General features: G+C 38.7%; 1 long non-coding RNA gene, 7 other non-coding genes and 4 pseudogenes across 8 annotated transcripts; all 12 read left to right on the plus strand.

Annotated features, from left to right (window-relative positions):
- Positions 1–5,108: 5,108 nt before the first annotated feature.
- LOC125137014 (small nucleolar RNA SNORD113/SNORD114 family) lies at positions 5,109–5,183 on the plus strand. Its single transcript, XR_007137329.1, has one exon. It is a non-coding gene; the product is annotated as a small nucleolar RNA SNORD113/SNORD114 family (small nucleolar RNA).
- Positions 5,184–6,832: 1,649 nt separating this feature from the next.
- On the plus strand, positions 6,833–6,910 carry LOC125137020 (uncharacterized; annotated as a pseudogene).
- A 1,824-nt stretch (positions 6,911–8,734) lies between these two features.
- LOC125137010 (small nucleolar RNA SNORD113/SNORD114 family) lies at positions 8,735–8,809 on the plus strand. The gene has a single exon (XR_007137326.1). It is a non-coding gene; the product is annotated as a small nucleolar RNA SNORD113/SNORD114 family (small nucleolar RNA).
- Positions 8,810–11,516: 2,707 nt separating this feature from the next.
- On the plus strand, positions 11,517–11,591 carry LOC125137004 (small nucleolar RNA SNORD113/SNORD114 family). Its single transcript, XR_007137323.1, has one exon. It is a non-coding gene; the product is annotated as a small nucleolar RNA SNORD113/SNORD114 family (small nucleolar RNA).
- Positions 11,592–13,197: 1,606 nt separating this feature from the next.
- On the plus strand, positions 13,198–15,745 carry LOC125135030 (uncharacterized). The gene is made up of 3 exons (XR_007136887.1): positions 13,198–13,239; positions 15,316–15,349; positions 15,466–15,745. It is a non-coding gene; the product is annotated as an uncharacterized LOC125135030 (long non-coding RNA).
- LOC125136998 (small nucleolar RNA SNORD113/SNORD114 family) lies at positions 13,846–13,920 on the plus strand. The gene has a single exon (XR_007137321.1). It is a non-coding gene; the product is annotated as a small nucleolar RNA SNORD113/SNORD114 family (small nucleolar RNA).
- Positions 15,746–16,276: 531 nt separating the features above from the next.
- Positions 16,277–16,349, plus strand: LOC125137013 (small nucleolar RNA SNORD113/SNORD114 family). Its single transcript, XR_007137328.1, has one exon. It is a non-coding gene; the product is annotated as a small nucleolar RNA SNORD113/SNORD114 family (small nucleolar RNA).
- A 1,909-nt stretch (positions 16,350–18,258) lies between these two features.
- Positions 18,259–18,330, plus strand: LOC125136960 (small nucleolar RNA SNORD113/SNORD114 family). The gene has a single exon (XR_007137284.1). It is a non-coding gene; the product is annotated as a small nucleolar RNA SNORD113/SNORD114 family (small nucleolar RNA).
- A 3,015-nt stretch (positions 18,331–21,345) lies between these two features.
- Positions 21,346–21,420, plus strand: LOC125136989 (small nucleolar RNA SNORD113/SNORD114 family). Its single transcript, XR_007137312.1, has one exon. It is a non-coding gene; the product is annotated as a small nucleolar RNA SNORD113/SNORD114 family (small nucleolar RNA).
- A 662-nt stretch (positions 21,421–22,082) lies between these two features.
- On the plus strand, positions 22,083–22,159 carry LOC125137000 (uncharacterized; annotated as a pseudogene).
- Positions 22,160–24,381: 2,222 nt separating this feature from the next.
- On the plus strand, positions 24,382–24,458 carry LOC125136971 (uncharacterized; annotated as a pseudogene).
- Positions 24,459–25,654: 1,196 nt separating this feature from the next.
- On the plus strand, positions 25,655–25,730 carry LOC125137012 (uncharacterized; annotated as a pseudogene).
- Positions 25,731–26,503: the final 773 nt, after the last annotated feature.

The following is a 26,503-nucleotide window of genomic DNA, read 5'->3' on the forward strand; positions in this document are numbered from 1 at the left end:
TTTGTGATGTCTTTGTTTTTGGTATTAGGGTAATGCAGGCTTCACAGAATGAGTTAAGAAGTGTTTCCTTGGCTTCTATCTTCTGAAGGAGGTTTTAGAGAATTGGTATAATTTTTTCCTTCAATATTTGATAGAATCCATCTGTGAACCCACCTGGGTCTGGTGTTTTCTGTTAGGGTTCATTGATCAATTTCTCTGATAGATACAGTCCTATTCATATTGTCTATTTCTTCTTGTATGGATTTTTGCAAATTGTGACTTTTGAGGAACTAGTCTCTTTCATCTAGGCTATCAAATTTTGGGGCATAGAGCTGTTCACAGTATTCTGTGACTATCCCAATGTCCCAGGGATCTGTCGTGCTTTCTCCTCTTGGATTTCTGATATTAGTGATTTGTATCCTCTCATTTTGTTTTCTTAGTTAGCCTGGCTAGCAACTTACTGCTTTTATTGGTATTTTCAAATTAACAGCTATTGGTTTCATTGGTTTTATCTGTTGATTTCCTGTTTTCAATTTCAGTGATTCTGCTCTAATTTTTTTTTCTTTTTTTTTTTTTTTGTTTTACCCATGGCATGTGGAAGTTCCCAGGCCAGGGATTGAACCTGTGCCACAGCAGAAACCTGAGCTGCTGTAGTAACAACACTGAATCCTCAACCCGCTGTGCCACAAGGGGGCTCCTCTGCTCTAATTTTTATTATTATTATTATTTTTTTTTGGTCTGCTCACTCTGGATTTAGTTTGTTCTTTTTTTCCTAGTTTTCTAAAGTAAAAACGTAGATGACTGATTTTACATCTTTCTTTTTTCTTTAGATAAAAATTGTGTATATTTGAGGTGTGCAACATAATGTTTTGATATGTATATATGTAGAAATAATTTCCACAGTTAAGCTAATTAACATATTCATTTTCTCATTCACTTTTTTTTGGTCTTTTTGTTTTTGTGATCAGACCACCTGAAATCTACTCTCTTAGCAAATCTCCAGCCTACAGCTTGATATTACCATACTGTACATTAGATTTCTAGAACTTACTCATCTTACATAACAGCAACTTTGTACCTTTGACCAATGTCTCCTTATTTGCTCTATCTCCTGCTCCTGGTAACTTCTATTCTCATTTGCTTCTGTGAGTTCACCTTTTTTAGATTCCACATGTGAGCATTTTTCCTTCTCTATCTGGCTTATTTCGCTTAGCATGATGTCTTCCATGCTCATCCATGTTGTTGAAAGTGACAGGATCTGCTTTTACCAGACTGAATAATATTTCACTGTGTGTGTGTGTGTGTGTGTGTGTGACAATATCTTTATCCATATTCATCTGTTAACAAACACTTAGGTCTTCTCTTCTAATATGTCCATTCAATGCTATAAAATTCTCCCCTAGCATTGCTTCTGCTGCATCTATTTTTTGTTTTTGTTTTTTGAAACAGGAAACATTAACATCAATGGATAACTGATTGAGTATATATCTCATTGAATGAGAAACACTTATGGACACAGATTGATAATATGTCCTATTAAAAAATGTTAGGATTGATCAGATTGTGCTCTTTAAATTTTATTAACAATCCAAACGTGCTTTAGTCAGTTAATTGGTGACTAACAAACACATAGATGTTTGTATCACTCAGGATGTATGTCCAGTGTCTTTGAATTCGCAGATATCAACATACTGTTATAATTGAATGTATGAATAAAACCCTGTCTTAATTCTTTAAAATAAGAGAAAACATAGATCATTAGTGACCACGTTTTATGAGACAATGATAATTATTAGTTTGAGTTTTTGCTACTGATATTTATATAGAGAAAAAATTCCTACCCTACTCCCATTTTTGGTGAGGGACATATGGTTCATTGCATAAGATAATATTTCTCTTCTGGATTTTACTGACTGGTTTACCATTTTGCCTTTTCATATTATGAGCATTAACTCATGCCATGAATAGTTAAGGAAATGAATAAGCGAAAGAATAAATGAACATATAGAACCAAGCAGGAGTCATCACTGAGAATGTGAAATAAAGATTTTTAAAGATGAGATAATGGTTGCTTTTTTTTTTTTTTTGTCTTTTTGCTATTTCTTGGGCCGCTCCAGTGGCATATGGAGGTTCCGAGGCTAGGGGTCCAATGGGAGCTGTAGCCACCAGCCTACGCCAGAGCCACAGCTACGTGGGATCTGAGCCGCGTCTGCAACCTACACCACAGCTCACGGCAATGCCGGATCGTTAACCCACTGAGCAAGGGCAGGGACGGAACCCGCAACCTCATGGTTCCTAGTCGGATTCGTTAACCACTGCGCCACGACGGGAACTCCCTGGTTACTTTTTTTGAAATAGAAGTATAGGTGATAGATAATAATTTATAATTACAGGGGTACAAAATAGCAATTCGCAATGTTTAAAGGTTATATTCCATTTGTAGTTATTATAAAATGTCAGCTGTATTCTCTGTTGTATGATACACCCTTGTGGCTTGTTTTATACCTAGTAGTTTGTGCCTATTCATCCCCAGCCCTGCATTGCCCTCCACTTTCCTCTCCCAACTGGTAACCACTAGCTTGTTCTCTATGTCTGTGAGTCTGCTTCTTTGTTTGTTTTATTCACTAGTTTATTGTAATTTTTAGCTTCTACACATAAGTGATGTCGTACTGTATTTGTCTAGCTCACTTCACGTAAATGCTCTCCAAGTCCATTCATGTTGTGGCAGAAGGCAAAATTTCAATCTTGGTGTGTTTTTTGTTTTTTGGTTTTTTGTTTTTGCTTTTCAGGGCTGTACTTGCGGCGTCTGGAGGTTCCCAGGCTGGGGGTCCATTTGGAGCTACAGCTCCTGGCCTACACCACAGCCACAGCAACATCAGATCTGAGCTGCATCTGTGACCTACACCACACAGCTCACTGCAACGCCAGATCCTTAACCCACTGAGCAAGCCAGGGATCAAACCTGCAACCTCATGGTTCCTAGTTGGATTTGTTTCTGCTGCGCCACGCGGGAATTCCAAAATTTCATTCTTTTTAATAGTAGAGAAGTATTCCATTATATAGACCACATCTCCTTTATCCATTTGTCTGTTGTGGGACACGTAGGTTGCTTCCATATCTTGGCCATTGTAAATAATGCTGCTGCTCTGAACACTGGGGTGCGTGTATCTTTTTGAAGTAGTGAAGAGTATTTTTCTTTCTTTCTTTTTTTAAGGATATATACCCAGGAGTGGAATTTTTGGACCATATGGTAGTTCTATTTTTAATTTTTTGAGGACCCTCTGTACTGTTTTCCATATGTTACATTGCTACAAACAGTGTATGGGGTCCCTTTTCCCCACAGCCTCGCCAACATTTGCTCTTTGTGTTCTTTTTGATGATCACCATTCTGACGGGTGTGAGATGATAGCTTGCGGCTTAGATTTGCATTTTCTGATGATTAGCATCTTCTTATGATGATGTTGAACATCTTATGTGCCTATTGGCCACCTGCATGTCCGCTTTGGAAAAATTGCAATTCAGTTTTACACATTTTAAGTTGGTTTTTTTTTTTTTTGGTTGTTGAGTTGTGTGAGCTGTTTATATATGTTGGATATTAGCCCTGGTATTTGGACTTAAAGGTACCCAATTCTGCAAAAGTAGCATGCGTTATTTTTTATTCTGTTGAAAACTGTTAAAATATGAAGATATTTTTGATAAATATTACTCTTATTCCTATGTAGTGGTTTCAACAGAGGCTATAACGTCTAAAAGCAAAAGCAAAATATTGGCTTAATTAAAAAGGACCAAAGTTTATAACTGCCTATTTCTATGTAATTAACCTACATTTAAAATCTAGTTTAATTCTCCTTTTTCCTCCACAGAATGACCACAGGACAGCACATTTATTCATTTTCTAAGGAACAAAATCTTAGCAGTTAGCTCTGTGGCTTAAGAACAGAGAGAAATTTAAGTAAGTAAGACTCAAATTGCCCATTCTTGGTTAGGATTTTTTTTTTTTCACAAGCATTTAGTGGTATTTCAAAAGAATCAATTCTATCAAAGAAATTAAAATCCCATATATGGATCAATGATGGGAATATGTTATGAATCAAAAATCATGTTTGCACAGCCTCGTAAATTAACTATACTTCAATAAAACTTAAGTTCTTTTTTTTTTTTTGTCTTTTTAGGGCCACACCCATGGTATATGGAGGTTCCCAGGCTAGGGGTCAAATCAGAGCTATAGCTGCCAGTCTACACCACCACCACGGCAACACCGGATCCTTAACCCGCTGAGTGGTGCCAGGGATCGAACCTGCGTCCTCATGGATGCTGGTCAGATTTGTTTCCACTGAGCTATGACGGGAACTCCATACTTCAATAAAACTTAAAAAGATCATATTTAGTTCAGCACAACAGAGGCGGGATTTCAGAAAGACAATGGTCATTTCTTTTTAGAACCATCAAGTATTACATTTTATGTTTCTCTGCAAATCACCAACATTCCCATATTGGTGTAGCGCTGGCTGGCTGGTAATTATTAGTGTTGCAGGCCACCAGCCAGTGGAAGACGTTGTGTTTGAAAAGTGATTAAAGATGGTGGTTTCCTTTGCGGTACAGCAGCAGAAATCCATAGAACATTGTAAATCAACTGTCCTTTAACAAAACAAATTCTGAAAAGATAGAGCTTTCATCGCTTTTCATTGAAGCATCTTTAAAACACGGGCACGTTGGGGTGAGGAGATGCAAACTCTTGCATTTGGGGTGGAGAAGCAATGGGATCCTGCTGTACCGCTTATGGAACTAGATCCAGTCGCTTGTGATGGAACAGGATGGAAGATAATGTGCGAAAAAGAATGTATATATATATGTATAAGTGGGCCACTTTGCTGTACAGCAGAAAGGGGCCGAGCATTGTAAATCAACTGTAATAACAAAATGGGCAAGTGAATTAACAGAAAGCCGCGGAAGGGCCAGGGATGAATGTGGCTTTGGTATGAAGGATGGGTGTTATTTGGTCAAACATGCTCGCGGAGGCCCATTTTATAAAAGGAGGTATTGTTCCTGGGGTTTTATGGTTACATTGTTCTTGGTGGATCAGGTAACAAGTCAGTACATGAAGAGGTAGAGGCAGAAAACCACGTGTCTGGATCGATGATGAGTGCCATGGGGTATCTGAAACGGGAGTTTTGATTAAACCCATGTGGAATTCTGAGGTCCTGTTACAGAGACACGCAGCGAAACCCTTCCCTCTGTGAGACCCGAGTGCAGAGTGCACCCTGCTTCCACTTTTGTGGTTGTTACGGATGGGCTGTCTCTTTAGTACAAAGTTGACTCATAAATAAATAAAATGTATTAATCTGTGAAAAATATCCTAGGTCTGCTGCCTATGATTAAGAAATGTAACGGAACAGGGATTATTATTAAAATCTAGTTGAGAGTCTGTCCCCCATAAATTAGTCGTAAAGGCTCTTCCTGCTCCGGAAAGGAGTATACGCTCCTTTGTATCTAACAGTTTTTGATCCGTGTTGGTGGTGGGTGGTTACTAAGGAAATGGAAATACACATACTTGTATAAATGGTTGTTTAGGTGACCCCATCCTCGAGAGCCAAACAAAGACCAATGATGAGAAGGTTTTGTAAGACAATACTTCTAATTAAGCCAATCCTTTGTTCCCCACTGAATTTTATTAAAGCAATAAGAATAGAAGGAAGTCTGTTATTTTCCAAGGCAGTGACTATTGATAGACATCCATTTCGTTAAAAGTGTTCTTGTGTAGTGGATGGTCATAGGTGCACATATATTTGTATAAGAGGAAGAAGGTATAATTTTATACCTCAGTGTATTTTCGAAAAGTCAGCAAGCCACAGACCAGTTCAGGACACATGTTTTGATAGGAGGACACGGATTCATCTTGTTTTCCGAGACAGGTATTCGAGGAAACATCCTCAGCGCTTCCATTTTTTGGAAGGTGCGCCTGAACCTTTCCAAGTTCCAGCAACATCATTACGGGTTGGTATTTAACCATTTTGAGTTTTCCTTAGAAAAATAAAGGCATGGTGTTATTATTCCCTGAGTAACAAAATAAATCAGTAAATGACGGAATCCATAAATCTGTATGTGGAGAACTGGTGAGATTGTCCTATGAAATAAGTATGTCCAGTTCTGCACAAAGAAGTCCAATAAGACGATGTCGGCTTTCTCTGTGGGCGTAGCCGGTAAAGTCAGATGTCTCTAATTGCGGTTTTTATTTTGGGTGGCGCAATAAATTCAGTGGTGGTCCCAGTATTTAATAGCAAAGAGTAAGTAAACAAAAGAGTGCCATTCTTAGGGAAATGAGGAGAAAGTGATAGGAAGTAGCATTTCCTGTTCATCTAGTCCTCTTGACAAATTTCGGCTTTAAATAACTATTGTTTTTAATAACAGGCTTTCTTTTTCCTTTGGAGTGTGAACACAGCAAGCTGATCTAGTCCTTCTCTGCCTGGGAAGACCCTGACTATTCTGGGACTTAGGAGATTAAAGGCCAAGGTGAGGAAGCATCAGTGTTGGTGTTACGACACCAGCTTTACCATAAGGACAAATCAGGCAAAAGGCAGACGAGCAGGTGGACGCTAATGGTAAGTAAGAGGTTCCTATGGGGCTGGTGAGCTGATGCATCCCTATGTGTAAAACAGCCTTTTTGTGAAAGGTCACCAAGTCTGCTTGCTCTGTGTGGATGGGGCAATGAACAGACCTTGGTTGTATTCAAGGCTTTTGTTCTCGGTTTTGTGTCATCGAATGTTATTGATTGTGTAATTATTATTTGTAAATCCATAAATGAATTGATCAGTTCAAGAAGGCATACGTGGAGAAAGAGATAGGAAGCCATGTCTGGATCAATGATGCGTCTTGGTGGAGGTATCTGAATCCATCACTTTGATTAAGCCCTCAGTGTAGCTCTGGGGTCCATCACAGAAAGAGAACCAGTCCATACTCTCTGTAGAAATTAGCTAGTAGAAGTTAGGAAAATTCAATACACTTGTTTCTGGGCTCTTATGGTTCATGGATATGGACTGTATTATTTCGAGTGAATCAGTGCATGACTGAAAAAAGAAAGGTAGGCGCTCCTATTGTGGCTCAGTGGGTTAAGAACCTGACATAGTGTCTGTGGGGATGCAGGTTTGATCCCTGGCCTTGCTCAGTGGGTTAAGGATCTGCCGTTGTCACAAGCTTCGGTGTAGGTTGAAGATGTGGCTTGGACCTGGTGTTGTTGTGGCAGTGGTGTAGGCTGGCAGTTCCAGCTTTGATTTAACCCCTGGCCTGAGAACTTCCATGTGGTGCAGGTGCGGCCTTAAAAAAATTAAATAAAAATAGGATTTCTTTATTTAAAAAAAGAGAAAGAAATGTGTATCTGAAAAGCTAAGAGGCCTACTCATGGAACAATTAGTAGAGCACTATAATTAAATAAGTATTAATATTAATACATTTCTGCCGTGAAATGAACAGGTTTAGCCTGTAATCCTCTTTCACATGGAACATATTCGTATTTGTAGTCAAGAGGCATTGTTTTGAATTTTGGTAGTTTGGTATTTTTTTTTTAAGTTAAGAAAAGGAAAAGTGGGAGTTCCCATCCTGGCGCAGTGGAAATGAATCCGACCAGGAACCATGAGGTTGTGGGTTTGATCCCTGGTCTTGCTCGGTGGCTTGGATCCCACGATGCTGTGGCGGAGGCCAGCAGGTGTAACTCGAATTTGACCCCTAGCCTGGGAATCTCCATATGCCGTTGATGCAGCTGTAAAAAGCAAAAAAATTAAAAATTAAAAAAACAAAAAAAGGAAGAAAAGGGAAAGCGTTTGCATTAGTCAATAATCCATTAAACAGCCATCTGCTTAGCTGATGTTTATACATGTGGGTATTTGTAATCGTTACAGACCTTAATCTTGGGCTACGTGGTGGACTTAACAGTGTTATTATATTATTCTCAGCAAGGAATTCAATACTGAATTAGTAACAAATTACATTTTTGAGCCTAAGTTTATTGTTATCTAATTCTGCCTAACAATCATTAAAAAATCGAAATCTGGTCTAAATCCGCTTTTTTTCTTCCCCAGAGTGAACAGAGAATGGCTGATTTAATCATTTAATAAAGAATTGCTATCATGAGCAAGCAGCATAAAGTCTAATATAAGTAAGTCCCCTGGTTCACATTCTTCGTTTGGGTGGTTTATTCATGGGTATTAGCTGAAGAATTCCAAAGTTATAATGATGTGCTACATACATGAACTGTATAAACATTTCACGTTTGGGCCAGTGATGGGAATGTGTCACCAACCAAAATTATGTTTAATCTAAATCACCACAACTCGGGTCCTTTTAAAAGAGGATAAAAGTTATCAAATTTGTTCTTCGAGCAGTTTAATACTGTTCTTTATTTTTTTACCATGGATGATTTAACTAATTGCATATGGGTAGAGGGACTGATAACTCTTGGGGGCAGCCCAGAGGTGATTAAAGATGGTGGCTTCATTATTTTTTACTGCGCCTTCTTTGACGTACAGATGAATTAAATAAAAGAAGGCCCCACAGGAAGGAATGCTGAATGTGGGTTTGATGCAAAGTAGGCATGTTGACCCCTTCACATGTGTAGCTTTGTGAGTTCCATTACAGAAGAAATGTCATTTATTGGCTCTGTAGGGGACAAGAGCCGAAAATTCAAGGATTTTGATTTTGGAATTTTGTGATTATGCTATTATTTGTACACCAGAAACTAATCAATGAAAAAAAATTCCTAGCATGGACCAGTGATGAATGTCATGGGGTTTCTGAAATAGGAATTTTGATTAAACCCATTTGCATCTCTGAGGTCCATCAGAAAGGGACATCTCATTATTCTCTTTGTGGGAAATGAGCCTGCAACACCTTAATCTTGGGCTCTTTTGTTTGGGGTATGAATAGCATTTTTATAATAAATTAGCCTGTGAATAAAGAAATATATCGATGCATGAGGAATACGAGAGATATGTGTGTACTCCTTTTTAAGGCATGTAAGGAGACATAGATAGACAAACACAGATATAGAAAACAATTTGGAGATTCTTAGTCCCAATAAATTAATAGTCCAGACTCTTATCACTTTTGTAAGGAGCATATGGTCATCTACACACAAAACCCAATGTTTTTGTTTTGTGTTGCGGCGAGATGCCAATAGATCATCTTATTAAGCAAAGAGAACAACATTTACATAAATAGTTGATTGAATAAACTGTGTAATTGAGAGGGAGAGCATGGAACAATGATGAGGTGATTTTATACGACCACATTAGTGATTAATTCAATTTCTTTATGCAATTTTATGGGGCACACAACCATTAAAGGAGCCAGTTTGCCAGTTCTTTTGGGTAGTGACATGAGGACAGATGTAAATATTATTCAAGGTACTTATCCAGTGTGAGGGGATCACTGATATTGAAGTATAATTGTAAGTGAACAAATGTGTACATTTATCTCAATCAATTTTGCAAAAAAGTCAGCCAGTAATGCATCAATGGAACGCATGCAATTGGATGTAAAGATAGAGATTTATCATGTTTTATACAAGTGATATCCGTGGGAAGATAAAGAGTTCTAGGCCTTTCCCGTGTGCACAGAGACTTGTGTAAATAACAGTGTTTCAGTTCTATTTTGATGGTTGTTTCAAAGTTTTGGAATTCCTTTAGAAAAATAAGGGGATGGTCTCATGTGTTATTAAGTAAAGGAATGAGTGAGTGAATGAATAGCTATATACGTATATATTTTTATAATGATTTTTATTTTTTCCATCATAGCTGGTTTACAGTGTTCTGTCAATTTTCTACTGTACAGCAAGGTGACCCAGTTACACATACATGTGTAGGTTCTTTTTTCTCACGTTATCCTGCTCCATCCTAAATGACTAGATAAAGTTCCCAGTGCCGTACTGAAGGATCTCATTGCTTATCCATTCCAAAGGCAATAGTTTGCATCTATTAACCCAAATTCCCATGAATAAATAGATGAAGTAGGGTCAAGCTTGGACCATTGGTGAGATTGTACCATGGATCGAATCGCTCAGGTATCCAATTATGCACAAATCAAGTTCAAGAGAAAAGATGATTGTGGCTCCTTGTGGGTAGGAAGGAGAGAGACATAGTCTTAATAATTATGGTTATTTTTCTTCTGTTTACTGTCGGATTCAGTGGTGTTCCTTATAGTATTTAAAATTTAAAAATTGTGCAAGCTAATCGATACAAAGCAGAGCTCTCTCTTTCTAGGTGTTGAGAATAGAATGCAAACCAAGAATTATGGTGACCTGATTGTTAATTATTTAAAATGGTTAAATGTAGATTGATTGTTTTTAAAATTTGCTTTTTGCTGCTCAGAATGAAGACACTGTCGGATTTGGTCGTTAGCCTGTGACGGAGACCTTGACCTTTACCTCTCCGGATAAAGAGAGACGGGCTCGCGTAAGTACTAGTGGAAGTCCAGGTTCTCACCTGGGGGGTTGGTCATGGGAATTCGCTGGGATGGTTCAAGGAATAAATGGCTGCGTAGGCAAATAACTCCAAGGTGGCCATGCCTTGACTGATGATTCAAATGTGTTAGGAGTTCAGAATTGTGATTAATCCATTTCAGCACATGACTACGTTTGTTAGAATGAGCAGATGAAGGGCATGTCCGTCCTTCTCAGAAAACGTTACTATTCTTTTTAATTTCTTTTTTTAAAATTATTTATTATTATTTTTTTCCCACTGTACAGCAAGGGGGGTCAGGTTATCCTTACATGTATACATTACAATTACATTTTTCCCCCAGCCTTTCTTCTGTTGCAACATGAGTATCTAGACAAAGTTCTCAATGCTATTCAGCAGGATCTTTTAGTGCAGTAGATTTAAGCACGTTGCCCTCGATGTTGTTAGAGGCGATGAAGCCCTTGAGGAGGAGAATATAGGAGAAGAGACAGCTTCGCCTTTTTCTTAGTTGTGGTATAAAACGGAAGTTCATTATACTGTTTTAAAAATATGGGCCTTCCCATCGTGGCTCAGCGATAGCGAACCTGTCTAGTATCCATGAGGATGTGGGTTCGATCCCTGGCCTCGCTCGGTGGGTTAAGGCTCTGGCATTGCCGTGAGCTGTGGTGTAGGTCACAGACACAGCTTGGATCCCACATTCTCATGGCTGGGGCGTAGGCAGGCAGCTGCAGCTCCAATTCGACCCCTACCGAGTCTGTGGACTTCCATATGCCACGGGTGCTGCCCTAAAAAGCAAAAAAAAAAAAAAAAAAGAAGATTAAATGAAAGAGTATGCATGGATGAATGACTAATACGGAACTGATATGATGCAAAGAAATGGATTAATTCATATTCGCAGTGCTGGGGTGCACTGTCCAAAGAGAGCTACTTCTCTAGCTCTGTAGGGAGTGAACTTTCCCCGACATGTCCGTAATCTTCAAGGATCCTTGGCTTTATTTTCCTAATTCATGGTCGTGGACTGTGTTATTAGTAATGCCTCAAGGATAAGTCAAGAACCACATATCAAACAAAGGCACAGAGTACCAAGTCTGGATCGATGATGAGTATGCGTGGGGCATCTGAATACTATTTTGATTAAACCCCGTCTGTAACTCTGAGGTCCTTTGCCTCTTTGGGAAATGTGCTTACAGAGGAAGTCAGAAATATTCAAGGACTGTGTTCTTGACCTTTCGTGGCTCATGAATATGGATTGTGTTATTATAAGTAAATCAATGCATGAATAAATCACGGATAAAGAGGAGGGCTACACCTCACCCAATTATGAAAGGAGCTAATGAGCCAAGAATTACTGTTAATATATTTCTGAAAATTGGAGTTCAATAAAAGAGACTGAGGCTGCTCCTCCTTTGGGAGCGTCTGGATATGCACGTGTGAACCTCAGTGCGGTTCTCAGTGGGTGGTGAGTTTCTGGTTGTGTGTCTCGTTTCAAAAATATTTATATAATTGCATAGTAATAACACTTAATATAATAAATGTATCCAATAATAATGTAACACATCATGAGAAACACATGTGTGTAAGACATTTTAAGAAATAGTAATTTAATGTAGTCAATAATGGACAATAAAATAATTAGATGATTTGATGTTGAACCATGGAAAAGGTCTAAGCAAGAGATTGGTGAATATAATAATTATGAATTCTCTTGTATTCATCGATGTTATTTTTAAAAAAGCAAATGCATGTCTTTGATGATTTTTGTGAGTAGTAAGCAAATGAATAGAGGGAGGGCCTCAGCATTTTCATCAAGTGTCCTTAGGTTTCACCAATATTGGTGCTATTATTTTAACTGAGTACAAGAATAATTTCATATCTCAATCTGTTATTTAATAAGTCGTGGGCCAGTGAGGAGCATACCTAACGTGTGAAAGGGTAGGATTAATCCTGTTTTGAGGTCCACTAAATAATAAAGATCCAGGCCCCTCCTTCCTTAGGGAGGGATTATATAGAGCCCTCTCACTAAACACATCTTGCTGTTAACATTTAAAGTCTAATGGTCCAAAATAAAAATTTAATTCCTCAGTAGCACTAGCCACATTTTGAGCCCGTGGCTAATAGAGGGTATTTCCGTCACTGCAGCAAATCCCATCTGTGAGGAAAGTTGCGCATGATCATAGTTAGATTGGAGTAGCAGGTGGCTCCACGAGTTTGTTTTCTTTAGAGAGTAGATGACTATAATGTATAATGGAATAATTCCAAATCAGTGAATAAATAAATGAATCAATATATACATATTTCAAGTATACGGCATCAACCATGGGTCAGATTGTTTTGTGAAACAAGCATTTAAATTCATAAAGTTCCTTTGTGGCTCCCCCCGCCACCCCCTGCAAAAAAGAAAAGAATTTAAATTCATCATATTCTGCAAAAGTTTTCTCCATTAAAAACTGGCCTTTTTGCTTTTTTGTAGGAATATATAGACAAATGAAAATAATAGGTCTAGTTCTTCTCATATTGGGTGATGGATTAAGTGGTCTTCATTAAAAACATTTAAAAAGCCTTCATTATTTTATTTCACACTAAAAATTAAGTCAGTAGTGGAAAAAGATACCACTGTTGGACTGATGCTGAAAATGTGACACTAACCAATGTTTATGATTAACTTAGTAGTGCAGAACTAAGTTCTATTAAAAAAATCTAAATTCTCACTTTTCGTTTTTGTAAAAACACCCGCGTTTTCCTGCTGAATGAACACCCCCCGCTGGATTCCGTCCATGTCCAGTGGTGAAGATCCTGGCCGTGACTTCTGTGGGTAAGGCGCCCTTTAGTGGCAAGGAGAGTGTCTTTTCTTGGTCTGTGTGGTTTGTTCCTGTGTGATCATCCGGGTAGTTCAACAGAACAAAGAGGGCTGTAAACCTAAAAACAAAACCCAAGAACAACAAGTATGGACCGAGAGTGGGCTGTAGAATGAACACATTTCAGCAGGTTCGTTTAAAAAAAAAAAGATGGGAGGCATTTCATTGTTTTTCAAAACTGTTTGTGCTTCCGTATTGTTTCTGGCCCACAGGTGGTTTAGGCATTTCCATAGTGGTAGCAGTCTGGCCCACTAATTGTTTAGAGGAAGCGCTCAGAAGGTGACATATATTGTGTGTGTTCTGGATGTAGGATACCATTGTGGTTTTGAATGAGCACTAGGCCATGTTTAAAATCGGATGAATTCAATGAATGTGGCCCAGTTATGGGCTGCTTTTTGAGACAGTGCTGATATGAAGCAAGGTTATACTTAGATCTAGTCTGAAAGCTCTGTCAGAAATAAGTCTAGAAACAAGCATCATAGTTATTTCAACCCTGTTCTTGGGCATCTGTGATTCTTGGGAAAGCGAAGGTATAAATTAAGGGGGAAAAAGAGGGTCAAGCCTGGACCAATGATGAGATTGGAGGGTGTCTGAAATCCAAAATTTTGATTAAAGCCGTCTGTAACTCTGAGGTCCATCATTTGAAAGTGGTCTCTCTCTTCTATTTTTTTTTTCCTTTATGAAAATGAGCTTATAGCAGAAGTTCAAAATAAGCAGGTATCTTGATCACGTGTGCATGCTTTATGAGCACAGATTGATTTTTATGAGTGAAGAAATGCATGACTAGGTGGAGAAATGTGAAAACAGGTACATGTAAAGAAACCTGGCCATGGACCAATTATGAGAGTGTGAAATGAAAAAGGGGTTATTATTATACATTTCTGTAGGCCTGAATTCCAGTGACACACATTCTTTAGGCTCTGTTGCCCTGTTTTTGGAAGGAGTATGTATCTAGATGTATGTAAGACTCAGTGTTGTTGTTTGAAGCAGGAGGTTGTTTTTTATTTGGTTGTTTTATTGGGTTGTTCTTATTTAGAGAAGGGAAAGACTACTTGAATAACTGCTTGTTAAGCAGTTATTTAATTGAAGAAAGAATGAGCATAGCTCGTCTTGAGAACGTGCCTCATAAAAAGTGTTCTTATTAATCTAACTTTGCTGAGTTTTATTAAAAACAATAAAAGCATCTAGTGTTTGGATCTTTGTGGATAATGAAATAGACATATGGAGACAATAAATTTTATTCGAGTGTTCTTTCTAATGTTAGTTAATTCTTATATATTGATGTACTCTTACCTGTGAATAAATTAAGTCCTAGTCACAGTCGGTGGTTTAAAAGGGGCGAACATAGCTCAGTATGAAGCAAAAATCATGACTGATCTTTGCGTTTACTTCTGATCCTCTGTTCATAGTTTGGTATGAACAGATGAACCCTTCCACGTGAAGGTCATTTCTCTTCTGGGATGTTCGTGGGTTTATCTTGTGTGTGTGTTTGTATATTTGAGTGTATGATTGAGTATTCCATGAATACATGAAACAGCGAATAATTGAGTTAATATATGAGTTGTGTCAAGCACAGAACTCGGTGAGAATATGGCGTGAATCACAAGTTTTAAGGTCATCCTTTTCTGTACAAACTGAGTCCATTAAAAAAAAAAGATTATGGGAGTTCCCGCTGGGACTCAGTGGTAACGAACCCAACTTGTATCCATGAGGGTTTGATCCCTGCCTTGATCAGTGGGTTAAGGATCCAGCATTGCCATGAGCTGTGGTATAGGTCACAGTTGCATTTCAGAGATGGCGTCGCTGTGGCTCTGGTGTAGGGCAGCAGCTGCACCTCCGGTCTGACCGCCAGCCTGGGAACGTTCATATGCTGCAGGGACGGCCCTAAAAAGACAACAGCAACAAAAAAGATTATGTAGGCCCTTACCTATAATAAGGGTGGAGGGTCTGTAGCTGGACAGGAGCAGTTGTCACAGTTCTTATTTTTGAATGATGCACTCAAACGTGTTCATTGTATTCTTTAACGTTCATAGGTAAATCGAGGAACAGAAAGGATGCTGTTCTTGGGTCAGTGACGACAGTGAGACTTGAATCAACCTCACGATTAACCTAGCACCACCAACCAGTGTCCTTTAAGTCAGTCTCAATTTGGACTCTTTGTCCTTCTGACCATTGCTCCGCAGAATGAAGATCACGGCTGATTGCCTCCATCTGTTCTGAGGAAGATCTTGGCTGTTACCCTTCTGGGTAAGAAACCCAACAACTAAAGTGAAATAACAGTAGCCAAAAGATCTTGTCACGAGATCTTGGGGTGGGTTTTTCACTAGCGTCCTTTGGATTATTTCGACTACGCCATCCACAGGCCCATGATATGAGTGTGTTGTGAAACAAAGCTCATAGTTTAATCCAGTTGGGTGCGATTCTGGTTAAAAATAGGATGGAATACATCTTACTCATTTTCCAAGCGGATTAATAATCCATCTTACTTTTGTGCTGCATTTGATTTAAACTCTCATCTGGTAGCAAAACCTAGGGCCACACTGTCCACTGTGGTTGGTTGTCTCCAGTAGCCACCCGTGGCTGTTTAAATTCAGCTCCTCAGTTGCGCTCTCCACATTTCAGGTTCTTCGGAGCTGTGTGTGGCAATGTGATTGCATTGGGGGGCGTGGTCCTAGCACATTCATGTCGTCATGCCCTGTCCTATGGGACAGCTCCTTGTCCTGTGGGAAGATGGAAGAGAGTTGGAGGAGGATGCGAGAAGCAAGGATGCTCGTTGATCCGTAGATACCTCAGTGAGGGCCACTACAAAAAGAGACCTTATCTATTGAGAAAAGATCTAGTTCATGGGAAGAGAGCCTATACAGATCTTGGTTACATCCGAGGGTCTTGTTCTTGGCTCTTCAAAAATTCCTGGGTGTTGATGTAACCATCCTTCATGGATCAACGAATGGGTCAATAAACAAAGGTATAAATGAAGGAAAAGATTGCTTAGCCCGGATCGATGATGAGTACCCTGCGGTGTCTGAAGTCGAGGACTTTGATTAAACCCTATAACTCTGAGGTCCGTTACAGAAGATTCATCCTTCTTTGCTATCGCTATGGAAATAAGCTTTTTGTAAGAGTTAAAAATTTTCAAGTTTGCTCTTGTGCTTGGGTTTCTGAGTATCGTGTTTTCCATGCATGAATAAATCAAGGAAGTATAAATGAATAAGGACAAAATGGTTTATTCCTGGTCCAAATATGGGAGAATGTAATGTAATATATATAATATAAAAATCATTATTAATATATTTCTGAAGCACTGGGTTCCAGTAAAATAAATTTATTAAAGCCGACCCTTTTGGGTAAAGAGCATTTAGATAAATGGATGTGAGAGCTCCTGTTGTTTTTCTGGGTTAGGTTCTTGGATTTTTGTTTTATTAAGAGTAGGGTAAAACGTTTACTTAAATTAACTATTGATTAAATAACTACGTAATTGAGAGAGGACTTATGCAGAGATATATGTTAAGGATCTGTCACATGATTGGTTATGATTAACCCAATGGATTTTCACTATTTTTAATGAAAAAAACAACCAAGAACAAAATGTGATCTTTTTTCTGTGATTGATGGGCCACATGGACAGGGATTAACATTGTCCTGTTTCTGTGGAGTCACAGATATTAATGATATGGATATATATATGTATACAAGAATAAGTTAATATTTTAATCAGTTACTTGAAAGAAGGCAATGTATGGACCATTGAGGACCATGTGTTCTGGAACAAGGAGAGTGATGAATCCACATCTACGTAATTGTTCTCCAGATAAAGAGACGAGATCGAGGCTCTTAATTTTTGAACTGGTCAATATATTTAGGTAGGATATCTCTTCCTTGCTTGTTGGTCCAATTGCTTTAAAAAATGGAAGATAAATGACTCCATGTGTAACGATATCCCTACCTACATGCTTACATGTATAAAGATGGGACAAGCCTGGACAATGGCTGATGGAGATATACTCGAATCCAAGATTCAGATGAACCTAATTCTTTCCAGGAAAAGATTCATCTAGCAAGAAGTTAGAGCTCTCACCTGACCAGATGGGGATGTATAAATAGATATGTGTAGTGGCCATAGTTCTTATTCTTTTGTTTGGTGTTGGTTTCAAAGTTGTTGATTATATTCATTAAATTAAATTTTTGATTCAGTGAACAAATATGCCATTCAGAGTTTTAATATACAACAAGCACTAAAATTTATTCATAGTCCATTGTTGACTTAAAACTCCACTAGAAAAAATCTGAATCTAGGCTGTCCTGTCTCTCTATCTCTATCTCCCTATCTATCTATCTATCTATCTATCTATCTATCTATCTATCTGAGATAATCTGTCTATTTTAATATTTGTTTTGTACTCTGCAGAATGGATGTGCAATGATTCAATTAAAGACTATAGAACTTACGTAAGTAATAGTCAAAGTAATTGCTTCTGGTTTGGTGGTTTGTCATGGATGTTAACTCTGTTATTGGAAGGGAATAAATGGCTACATGTACAAATTAAATAAATGGAGGTCGTGTGTGGGCCAGCTTAGCACATCTGTGGTCAATTGAGGAGAAAAAAGAAAGACCATTTTATTCGTTTTCATGGTTAATTACTCAATTAATGAATTAATGTATAATGTATTATTCAATTTAATATGAGTCACAGTTCATTTGAACCCCCCTTGTTCAAGACACAATTTTGTCACCTTCCAACAGTAAAATGGGCTTAATATGAAGTATTATATTAATTAATCTATATAGGAGACATTGTGGCCAGTTCGTGAAACACACATATTGTCTGTGGAAAGTAATTCTATGGAGAAATGTTAGAGATATTCAAAGGTCTTGTTTCAAGATTTTATGACCTCTAGGTCTTCATTTTATTTTTATTAGTGAAGTAATGATTTCATAAAGACATGCAGCCATGATTGGAGATGGTGAAGGCCAGCCCTGGACCAATGATGATGACTGGTGGAGTATGAGTCATGAACGATGACTACTTGTCTGGAACTCTGAGGTCCAACCCGATAAGCCGTCTGGTCTGCAACGTCTCTGAGAAATTATTCTATGGGTAGATGTTCGGGGTCTCAAGGATCCTCTTCTCAGTTTTTGTGTTTATGGAATTCGAGTGCATTGTTAGGAGTGCATCACTGAAAGCACCAAGCAATAAACACCGTTGCCCCGTTTTGTTGGGTAACCTCAGGGATTCAAAAATCCTTTCACGGCTGTCTCTGCTTCAGAAGCCAAGAAACTGACAAATGACGCACCCAAGGTCAGGACTCTGAACCAGTTTGGTTAGAATCAGGATTGAAACCCTGTTTCTTTTGATCCACATATTATGAACTCTTAATCAAACACAAACTTTTCTCCACAGTTAGCTAATTTTTACAAACAATTTATTGGAGCATAGTAGACTTACAAAGTTGTGTTAGTTTCTTGTGTACAGCAACGTAAATCAGCTATGTGTGTGTGTGTATATATATATATATATATATATATATATTCCTTTTCAGATTCTTTTCCTATATAGGTTATTACACAGTATTCAGTGATTTCCCTGTGCTATACAGTGGGTCCTTGTTAACCTATCTATTATATGTAGTCACACTTGTTAATTTAAAGATCTCGAAAATGAAAATACAGGTACTATATTTACTGTATAAATGGACCCATAAAGTTCAAACCTGTGTTGTTCAAGGGTCAACTGTATACAAATAAAGAGGGCGAAGCATTGTCTAATTATGAAAATATGTTAATGGAAATACTATTAATATATATTAAAGACACTGAAGGCCATTGAGAGAGAAATGTCTTAAAGGTCTTACCTCTTTGGCTGAGGATGACATGTACAATGTGAATAATAGTCCCTGTTTTTGTTTGGTCAAGGTCTTGTTCATTGTTGTTTGTTTTCTCAAGAAAGAAAAATACCACCATTTAATACATGCTTAGATGACTCACAAAATGCAAAGTGGGATGCAAGGATAAATGGAAGGAATGTTTCAATCTTCTTCTCGTTTGTTCTGCTTTGTGCTCCTAGCGTGGGCGCTCCAGGTGAATTTAAGCATCTTCAAGAGTCCTGCTCTCTCTGGTCGCCTCAACGTGTTCGGAACATGGAGACTGATGTGAGTATAGGCAAAGCTTCATCGTGGTTTGGGTGTTTTTAAAGGATCTTCACCGTATTGTTGGTCCAAGGAGACCAACAGTGGTTCACTGATAAATATGACGGTGTCATGAACATTATGTTGATGAAGTAATACTTGCAAACTTAAGAATGATTGAAAAAGAGATAGAGTCCACATGGTAAATGATCCTATTGAGAGCTATTAAGGAACTTAGAAGATCGTGTGTTACGTTTTTGCAATTCACAGTTATTTAATTCTTACGGAAATGAAGAATTAATCAATAAACAAATGAAGAAATCAGTGGAGAAGAAGAGGGCCAGTTCTTGACCAGGGATGACGACTGGTGGCAGATGAGTCGTAAGTCGCCCATGGTGACTACTACGTGCTGGAAACGTTGAGGCCCAACAGAAAAAAGAGACCTAGCTGATCACCTCTGTTGGAAACGGTCCTGCAGACAGATCTAGGATTTATTTCATAAGGACCTTTTTCTGGGGTCTCCGTGTTTATGGATTTTGATTCTATTATAGCCAATGAATCAATAAAAGAAAGAAATAAAGATGAAAAGGGGCCATATCCTCCAATTATGAAGAAATATAGGAAGGCAAGAAATAATATTAAATATTGAAACACTAAGTCAGGTAAGAAATAAATGGTCCAGGAGTTCCCTGGTGGTTCAGTAGGTTAAGGATCTGGAGTTGTTACTATTGTGACTTGGGTCACTCCTGTGGCACAGGTTCAGTCCCTAGACTGGGAACTTCCACATGCCATGGCCATGGCCAAAAAAGGGATAAGTGGTCCAAGGGTGTTTCCTCTAGCTAAGGATGCTGTAGATGATATAAATAATGGCCAATAGTATTGTTCTGGTGTAGCGGAAAGTTCAGCGTGGCTTGTTTTCTCAGGAAAAAGTTATATGTTACCTCCAGTTAATATGTAACATAATCACTGAATAAAGATCGATAGAGAAAACATCTCAATCAGGTAATCACCTACTCTGCTTTCTACATTTGATAAAAATTTTTTGGGTCTTTTTAGGGCCTCCCTCATGGCATATGGAAGTTCCCAGGCTAGGGGTTAAATTGGAGCTGTAGCTGTAGCTGTAGCTGCAGAGCCATAGTGACACGGGATCTGAGCTATGTCTGTGACCTATACCACAGCTTGTGGTAATGCTGGATCCTTAACCCACTGTGCGAGGCCAGGGATTGAACCTGTATCCTCATGGATACTGGTCAGGTTCATTATCACCGAGACACAATGGGGACTCCCTACTTTCTACATTTTAGAATGGACACACTCAAGCTGATTGAAGCATGAGCCTTGGTCTACAGTCTATGAATTAGCCTGCACGTGAAAACCAATGTGAGTAAAATATTTTAAAAAATATTCAGCATGGGAGTTCCCAGGTGGCACAGCAGATTAAGGATCTGGCATTGTCATTGCTGTGGCACACATTTGATCCTTGGCCAGGAACTCCAAGCATGGCCAAAAAAAAAAAATCAATATAAGGAAAAATACTAACCATGGTCTGGTGATTAAATTGGAAAAATGTATGAAATAATATGTTGCTTAGTCTATCTTTAGACTCATGAGAATGATTAATGAAAGAAGTATGTTCAATTAGGCAATGGTTCTAAAGAAAAAGAGTGAGGATACTGAAGGCTCTTGTCCTTGAGGTTTTGTGATCCATAGATAGTTAATTACTATTTGTACAGTGATGCCATAACCCCTATCTTGGGATAGAACATGATGGTAGGTAGTATGAGAAAAAGAACGTGTATGTGTGTTGTTTGACTGGGTCACTATGCTTTACAGCAGAACGTGGCACAACATTATAAATCAATTTTACTCTAATTAAAAAAAAAAAGATGAATTCCTCACTAAACAGAAGTAGGTGGGTTGAATGAAAAGAAGTCCAAACCTGGACCGGTGATGACAGCTGGTGACACATGAGTCATATACCATGAATGGCACATGTCTGGAAGTCCGAGGTCCTACCCAGCGTGAAAGCTCGTCTGTTTCCTTTCTCACACATCATCCTATGGATGGACGTTAGGAGTATAGAAGGATGTCGTTCTTCTCATTTTGGATTCCTAAATTTTGATATTATTAATACGAATGCATCAGTGATAGAACTAATAAACAAAATGGAGCAACATAAAAACAAAATGAAGCGTTATCAACTCTGAGTATATGTGGTGAGGCAAGAAATACTATTCATATAAATTGGAGAAACTAATGCATGTGAAGAAATAAGTGGACCAGTGGTGTTATCTCTTCTTCGAAGGGTCGTATTGTATTTATAGCCATGCTCATATATGGGTATAAGACATGAAAAATAACACATACTTTTATGACTGAGCAAGCAAAATGAAGAAAACTAGGATCGATTTAGAGACGGTCTCAAGTTTTTTTCCATCTGCTCTGCTCTGTAGTCCTCAGATCGGACGCACGCTAGCAGATTTAAGCGTCTTTCACGGTCCTGTGCTCTACAGACCCATGTGAGCAATGCAGTAAGCAAATTCATATCTCTGAAGGCTTTTTTTTACTCTCAGATATTCACTGTATTGTTAAAAGTGTGAAATAGAGTTACTCTCAGTAGTTAATGAGTGAATCGATGCACTTATGCAGATGACGTGAGGACCAGGAGGCCCATGTATGGACCAAGGATGACGACTGATGGCGCATGAGAGTCATGGGGGGTGAGTACCATGTGTCTGAAATGCTGAGGTCCCATAAAAAGAACTATAATCTGTCACCTCTACTTGATATGCTATTATAGACAGATGTCAGGAAAATAAGAGAGCAGTTTTCCTGGTTTGTGTTGATGAATTTTGATTTTACGGTAAAAACATGGTCCAAAGACGTAATCAATGTACAAGTGGAAATAAGTTAAGATGAAGAGGGTGAAGCATCTTCACTCTTGTTTTAATGATTTTTGTTTTTTCCACTATAGTTGGTTTACAGTGTTCCGTCAATTTCTACTGTACAGCAAAGTGACCTAGTCACATACACACACTCACACACACACATATATGTACACATTCTTTTTCTCACATTATCCTCCATCATGTTCCATCATAAGTGACTAGATACAGTTCCCTGTGCTATGAAGCAGGATCTCATTGCTTATCCACTCTAAATGCAATAGTTTGCATCTATTAATCCCAGACTCCCAGTCCATCCCACTCCCCCCCCCTCCCCCTTGGCAACCACAAGTCTGTTCTCCAAGTCCATGTGTTTCTTTTCTGTGGAAAGATCCATTTGTGCAGCATATTAGATTCCAGATATAAGTGATATCCATACGGTATTTGTCTTTCTCTTTCTGACTTACTTCACTCAGGATGAGAGTCTCTAGTTCCATCCATGTTGCTGCAAAGGACATTATTTTGTTCTTTTTTATGGCTGAGTAGTATTCCATTGTGTATATATATCACATCTTCTTAATCCATTCATCTGTCAATGGACATTTAGGTTATTTCCATGTCTTGGCGATTGTGAATAATGCTGCAGTGAACATACAGGTGCATGTATCTTTTTCAAAGAGAGTTTTGTCCGGATATATGCTCAGGAGTGGGATTGCTGGGTCATATGGTAGTTCTATATTTAGTTTTCTGAGGTACCTCCATACTGTTTTCCATAGTGGTTGTACCAATTTACATTCCCACTAGCAGTGTAGGAGGGTACCCTTTTTTTTCCACACCCTCTCCAGCAGTTGTTATTTGTTAATGATGGCCATTCTGACAGGTGTGAGGTGGACCTCGTAGTAGTTTTGACTTGCATTTCTCTAATAATCAGTGATATTGAGCATTTTTTCATGTGCCTGTTGGCCGTCTGTATATCTTCTTTGGAGAAATGTCTGTTCAGTTCTTTTGCCCATTTTTCCATTGGGTTGTTGGTTTTTTACTTCACTCTTAGTATATGTGGCTTGGCAGTCCAAACTACTCACATTGATTTAAAGTCCTGAAGTTCATCAGGAAATGTAAATGGCTCAAGTGTCTGACCCCTTTGGCTAAGAATGACCTAGACAGTGAATAACTTCGAAGTTCTTATTCTGTGGTAGTGTCGGACTTGATATTGTTCTTTTTTTAAAGAGGAAAATGATAGACATGATCTGAATGTATTATATTCCTAAGTGACTGACTGCAGGAAGGGGGAAGGAGAAGTGACCGCCCGTTAATTGAGTCCATTGCAACCTTGATGCTTGTTAATGAGGATCAGTAGAATCTCTCAGTATTGTTATTATTTCTCCTGCTGCGGATGCCTCAGAATGGATATACTGGCACCTGTCTGAGCATTTGGTTGTGGTCAGACGCTCCCTGGATGACTTCCTGTGTAAGAGCATGGAGAGCAATGTGAGTAATAGATTCTGCTCATGGTTTAGATGGTTTGGGTTGGATATTCAGAGTAATATTACAAATCATTAACTACATCTAGAGAAGGCCAAGCATGGCTCAATGAAAAATACTGAATCGACATGATCCATTATGGTGATTAATTGATATTTGCTACAATGAGGGTGATTATTGAAATAAGTATATTCACTGAGGCAAGAGATTCTATAGGCAGAAGTTAGGGATGCTTAAGGATCTTGTCCTCGAGGTGTTTTTTTCTTTTTTCTTTTTAGAGCTGCACCTGTGGCATAGGAAAGTTCCCAGGCTAGGGGTTGAATCAGAGCTGCAGCTGCCGGCCTACGCCACAGCCACAGCAACAGGGGATCTGAGCCATGTCTGCGACCTACACCACAGCTCATGGCCACGCCAGATCCCGAGTGAGGCCAGGGATTGAACCTGCTTCCTCATGGATACTGGTCGGGTTCATAACCTGCTGAGCCACAATGAGAGCTCCCTTTCCTTGAGTGTTTTGATTCACGGATAGTTATTTTATTGTAATTCATGAATTAATATATGGACCAGTTAGCAGATGTAGAGGAGAATGAAGCAAAAGAGTCTGAAGCTTGGACCAATGATGATGACTGATGGCGCATGAGTTGTATATACGATGAATACTATGTGTCTGAAACTCTGAGGTCCAGCAGAGAGAATGCGCGAGAAAGACTGTGTATGTGGATGCCTGGGTCACTTTGTTGTTCAGCGGAAACTGGCACAACATGGTAAATCAACTACACTTCAATGAGAAATTATTTAAAAAATTAGAAAAAAGAAATCTAGTCCACGTCTCTCTCGGAACTGTTCCTGCAGACAGATGTCAGGAATAGAGAGGGACCTTGTTTTATTCTTTGTGGTTCATGCGATTTTTGAAAATATTATTATTATAATGTTAATGGCAGAATAAACAAATCTATAAGTGACTAAAAATGAAGAGGCTAAGACTTGTTCGTTACTAAATATGTAGCAAAGAGAATAATATTAATATAAGTTAAATTTTATAATGGATCAAATGTAGCATGCCTTTTTGGGTAAGGATGATATATCCAGTGATAAGTGAGAGTCAGTCAATTATCTGAGTCTATTGCAAGCTGGATGCTTGTTAATAAGGGAAAAACATACATATTGCCATACATTTAAAAATGTCTAAATGACCATGTATATGAATGGTGGGAAGAATGGATCTATGAAGAGAATATCAAACTTTGTATCACCTGCTCTGCTTGGCATTATTCAGAATCCACGCCTCAGCTGATTTCAGCTTCTGCCACGATCAAGACTGTCCTGTTGCCTCCGTTTTGTGAAAGACCAAGGCAAGTAATGGTCGGGGTTGTCGTCTTCGATGGGATAATTTGTATAAAGGTCTTCATTGAAATTTTTTTAATTAAAAATTTTTATTACGGTTGATTTACAGTGTTCTGTCAATTTATTCCTTGAATTATTAAAAATTACTGAGGTCGTCTAGGGGTTAAGAATCCAGCATTGTCACTCCTGTGGCTGGGGTCACTGCTGTGGTGTGGGTTTGATCCCCAGGCCATGCACTTCCGCAGGGTTCAGGTGCAGCCAAAAATATATTATGCATACTGAAAAATGTACTCCTGCCCAATGATAAATACGATAGGAAACATTATGTTGAGTCATCGGTTGAGCAGTGCATCATTGAGACTCGTTTGTGAAAGAGAATCAGTCCACGCGAAAAATAATTCTACGGACAGATGTTGGCGATAGTCAAGGATCTTGGTCTTGGATTTTGTGCGTTAGGTGTTCATTTTATTATTATCCATGAATTAGTGATTTTCTTGACATAAATGTAGAAATGAACAAAGAACAAGAGACCCAAGGCTGGACCAGTGAAGACATGTTGGTGGCAGATAAGTCATGGGTGGTGAATAATATGTGTCTGGAGGCTCAAGGTCCAACCTAAAACAGAACTAACCGAATCCCACTGGTGGACATGATCTCGTTGGCAGATACGAGGAAAATACAGAGCTCCTGTTTCACCCTGGGTTCACTGATGACTTTTATCATTGTTGATGGATCAGTGATAGAGCCTTGAAAGAAGTATAAATAAATAAGGAACGATGCATTTTCTAGCTGTGAGTACATGTGGTGCGGCAGGAATTATTATTAACATAAGTTGAAAACACTGATGGCTCTTTGGGAATAAATGGAGCGGGGTGTCACCGCTTTGGCTAAGGATCGTCTAGTCTTTGGTGATTAGAGTCAATTGCATTTTCTAGGCCAGTCCCAAATTTGAGGCTGTTGCTTTTGTGGAGAGAAAAGAAACCTAAAGTATGAAAAATTAATGATTACCAGATTGAATAAATAAAATGTGGAGGAAAAAGCCATTTACACAAAACCCTCATTTTAAAGAAATTCGTCTTCTCTACCTTGTTTTTCTCAGACTGGACTCAACGAGATGACTGGAAAATTCTCTCATGGTCACGTTCTCCGGTTGCCTCCACGTCTAGGCGTGTAGAGACCAGAATGGGTAATAAAGTTCATGTCTTCACGGGACAGGTTTTTGAAAATGGGGTATTTGTTGGCCAACCACGGCCAGGGATAAATAATGGATTATTACTAGGGATTATATTTATCCATCCATTTACGGTCAATTAAGAATACTTAGTGGAAGAGAGACATCGATATGATCTATGATTCCTTGGACACATGTAGACTGTTCACAGTTCTT

The sequence above is a fragment of the Phacochoerus africanus genome, chromosome 9, assembly GCF_016906955.1.
Source record: "Phacochoerus africanus isolate WHEZ1 chromosome 9, ROS_Pafr_v1, whole genome shotgun sequence".
Taxonomy (NCBI): domain Eukaryota; kingdom Metazoa; phylum Chordata; class Mammalia; order Artiodactyla; family Suidae; genus Phacochoerus; species Phacochoerus africanus.